General features: G+C 35.5%; 1 pseudogene; it reads left to right on the forward strand.

The window, feature by feature from the left end:
• Positions 1–3782: 3782 nt before the first annotated feature.
• Positions 3783–4118, forward strand: LOC132372492 (E3 ubiquitin-protein ligase RBX1-like; annotated as a pseudogene).
• The last annotated feature ends 490 nt before the right edge of the window (positions 4119–4608 follow it).

Genomic DNA, 4608 nt, shown 5'->3' on the forward strand with positions numbered 1-4608 from the left:
TAGGCTTTGCCAGTCAAGAGGCAAAATCAAAGATATTATGTAGGTACTTACTGAACAAAAGAAAAAACAAATTTCAGCAAATATTATTTTGATGAACTTCAGAATATATGGTAACTGAGTGCAGTTATTTGTAATACAAGCTTACCAATGAGAAAAATTGAATTATTTTGTTGGGGGATACAATTTTGCTTGATTGAGGTTTAAATTACTTTTCCTATAGTCAAAATGACTGCAAATGTTCATCAGTTAATGCTAGTCTGTATTGAAATTTTTTCTTATTTCATCTTTTCACGTGGATAAGTTCTGCCAATACTGATATCAGTCCATGAGTGTATGATTTTAATTGACTGTATTCATTTCTTGAAAGGTAGTTTCAGGATTCTATAAGATTCTTCTCTTGCCTTTTAACCTATCATTACATGGTAGACTAATCACTTCCGATTGAAGATTAGAAGGAAGCTCCTCAACTGAACAATTATATGGATTATGAAATGTGAAAATTTTTGTACTTGCATCGAGATACCAGAAATACTGCTGTTACAGTAGTCTGAGCTGGGAAAGCATATCACTGCAAATTTGTGTGGGAATGGAGATTTGGGTTTTTGTTTTAAATTTACAGCACAGAAGGTGTATAAAGCAGCTTGAGGTTACCTGTGGCTCAAACAGAATTAGGTTGTTATGGAAATGACTACAATGTATGTGTTTCACATGTAAGTGCTATTTTGCCTTGAAATTCTAGGTTGAATTCAGTAAGCATTATCAATTCTGTGGAAAAAGATGATTTCCAAAGTCATTCAGTATTTGATGATAGTGGCTGAGCACAGCTTTCCTTGTTCAGAAAAATTTTAATTTTGAGTCTGTTTATTTTGACAATAAATTAACACTGCTAAACCATCAGAGTACTGTGTAGTAGGGCAGGGTAAGAAATCCAGCTTCTATTTCTGATGAAAATTCATGGAACTGGAGATGGATAAATCCATGAAAGCAAATGAAATATGCTGTTGACACTTCTGTTTCAATAACACATGATAGAGTCAAATATTTTCTGCAGAGTCTTTGCTCATAAATAAGACAGTTAATAACCGTAGGCTTTAAATACCTTATTTTTTCACAAACTTTGTGAATTTGTCCAACAGAACCTTTTTCTGTTCCACACATATTTTTACCACCATCGGTTGCAATACATCTTAGCAGATTCCACTTTATGTTGTACTGAATTAATGTTTTTTTCAACTTCTCTGAAAAGGTACTCACCTGTATTTGTTCCACGCAGATGATTCAGTAACTTAAAACTTGGCATCCAATAAACAACTGAGTGGTATAGGTAACATTTACTCATCAAGAACCAAAACAAACCACTCAAAATCATCTACCTTATGATTAATGTTTTTGTCAACTCTCCATGTTGTTTCCAATAACCTTAACTTTTTGAGCAACTGTTCTCATCAAAAGGGTAATAGTTTTGAATTATTTTTTTCTGGATGCATTTCTTCAGCTGCAATCAAACACAATTAAATTAACTCCTCATAAGTAAACAGCTTTCTTGCTTGGCTGATAAAATGAGCCACTGGAAAATGTATTTAGGTTGCAGCCTTATTTTTTTCTTTACTTTTGTGAAGAAATTCTACTGTGATAAGATATTTTGTTTTAAATTTTCTAATTTTTCTGGACATTGTTTTCCTGTCAGTTGGGAATATTTCAATATGTGCTCTGTTTGGTAATATCAAGACTTATTGTATTAGTTTCTTATTGCTGTTATAACACCACAAACTTAGTGACTTCTTAACACAACACAAATTTATTATCTTACAGTTCTGGAGGTTAAAAATCCAAAGGGAGTCTCACTGGCTAAAATCAAAATATTGGGGAGTCTGTGTTTTTTCTGGAGGATCTATGGGACAATCCAATTCTTGCTTTTTCACAGTCTCTAGAGGGTTCCTAAATTCCTTGGCTTATGGCCCCAGCCAGCAATTACATCACTCCAACATCTGCTTCCATCATCCCATCTCCTCCTCTGACTGACTGTCCCGCTTCTCCCTTTGTAAGGACCATTGTGATTACATTAGAACCACTAGGGTGATAATGGTCTCAGTGCCTTTCTGGAATGATGAGATTCTGAACCAGACAGCCAGAACTGCAGGACTGCTGTTAAGGGATTTTAAATTGTGTGTTTTTAACACTGCAGTGAAATAACTTAAGATATTCTTTGCGTTCTTAGTATGAGGGGCTATTATATGTCATGTTGGCATAAATTGTTTTGTTAAAGGGAATGTGTTTCTAATGGTGTTTCAGTGTTTGTATTGATACAAAGTAAATTATTACTTTGCTCTGGGTGTTTTGGCCACTGAGAAAATACTGTATTGCAAAGGAAACAATCTTATTTCTTAAGACAACAAACATATTTTAACAAGTTCTTCACTTCTGTTCATTGATTTCTAATTGACTTCATGCTTCACGCTGGGAATTGAGAAGTTGTTTGAAGTAGGATAGGTAAACCTCAGCATATAATATAAAATTCATTCAGGTCAGCTGCAGTGTTTAAATTACACATTTCAAATCCCTTTTTACAGACACTAAAGTAAAAAATATGTCTTTCTGGGTTGTAAACATGTGGTAATAACAGAATATTATACAGTCAATGTTAAATAAAACCCAAAAGTGGAATGTGCAGAAAATAGGATTTGGTTAATTTGTGGAATCATTTTTATGTTTGCCTTTAACTTTTTTAAAAACAAGATTCCTAGAATAGGTTGGTACATTCTGTTAAGACTTACAGCATTCCATTTTGCTTATAGTGTTGTATCACAAGGGACTCCCCCAGGGACCATGACTTGCTGGTGTGTGTATATATTTACAAAAAAGAAAAAGTTACCCATTGGGATACAAGGTAGCAGTCACAACTAAAGACTGTGGCTTTTTGAGGTGCAATTCCCTGATTTACAAAATTATTTACAGTGGGTCTTATTGTTTTTGTGACAGGATTTATTCAGAGTGCTGTGTTCTACATTTGATGTGCCAAAATGCTATTAATCTAAATATTTGTAAATAAAGTCTTGTATCTAGACTAAATTTTAAAATCTCTACCTCAAGATCCCTTAAATTAGTTGAACCTGCAAAGTTCCTTTTTTTCCTTAATATTTTTACTTTACGTATTCATAGTTCCTTTTGACATGTAAAATAACATATTCACAGGTTCCAGGAATTAGGATATGGACATCTGGGGGTGGTGGTGGTGGTGGTATTATTTTGCCTACCACAGCTAAAAGGTCATTGTACAAAAAACACAATGCTTTGCCACCTAATTTGTTAACAAAATAATCCACACTCCAGTATGCTTCAAACATGCACCATATGAAGTCCACTTTTTTCTTCCTTTCTTGTTTTGACCTGATGAATATGCACTGATAGTAAAAGGATAAAATAAAATAAAATGTTACAGTACAGTGATATGGATGGCAGTCAAAATGTGGTCAAGTTATAACTGCATCATTGCAATGTAGAATGCACTGAGTCAGCAGGGGGCAGCAGTGAGGGCACCACACATGGTCTCTGCTGTAGCTATTCAACCCTGCCACTTAATATGAAAGTGGGCATAAACAATATAGAAATGAATGTGAATGTGGATGTGTTCCAATAAAACTTTATGACATTGCAAATTAAATTTTAAATAATTTTGAAAGTTGTGGAATATTATTATTCTTATTTTTAAAGGTAATTGAAAAATGTAAAGCCATTTTAGCTCATGGTTGTACAAGAATAGGCAGTGAGGACCACAGGGGTGTGTTTCCAAAATGGCAGCAGTGATGGATATGGATACCCCACGTGGCACCAACAACAACATGGGCAAGAAGCACATTGAAGAGAAAAAATGAAATGCAGTAGCCCTCTGGGCCTGGGATATTGTGTCTCATAACTGTGCCATCTGCAGGAACCACATTATGGATCTTTCCATAGGATGTTGAGCTAACCGGGCATCTGCTACTTCTGAAGAATGCACCGTTGCATGGGGAGTCTGTGACCGTGCTTTTCACTTCCACTGCTTCTCCTGCTGGCTCAAAACATGGCAGGTGTGTCTGTTGGACAACAGATAGTGGGAATTCCAAAAGTATGTGCACTAGTAAAAAAGAATTCTTCTATCAAGCTCAGCTGTTCTGTTATTCATTTAATGACTTGCCCTCTTGTTCCTTAATTATAAATTAGATAGACCCGTGTCTTTTACGCTTTGTCTTTCCAGTTTGCTATTCTTGCAGCCATATTGTATTGATATTCTGTGTCAAATGAAATCCAGGTGGATTCTAGAACAGATGCTGTCTGTTGTATATATGTGAAAAAAGTAAACATAAATAAAGAGTCCCCTCTTCCCAGGTTGGAAAGCCAGCTTTTGCAAGAGAGATGCTTGTTCATTAGAGACAGAGCAGAATTGTCCTGTGAGCACATCGCTTGGTCACGAGGAAACCTGCTTATTGACGGCAATCTTGGGAAAGTTACCTCTCTGCTCCAAGCTTTCCTCCTCTATCAAGTGGCTTCTAAGGATTAAATGGCATCAGGTGGACACAGAAAGAGTCTTTGTAAACTGTAAAGACACTGTACAAATGTGAACTTTCTGTA

Source organism: Balaenoptera ricei, chromosome 10 (genome assembly GCF_028023285.1).
Source record: "Balaenoptera ricei isolate mBalRic1 chromosome 10, mBalRic1.hap2, whole genome shotgun sequence".
In the NCBI taxonomy this organism is placed as follows: Eukaryota; Metazoa; Chordata; class Mammalia; order Artiodactyla; family Balaenopteridae; genus Balaenoptera; species Balaenoptera ricei.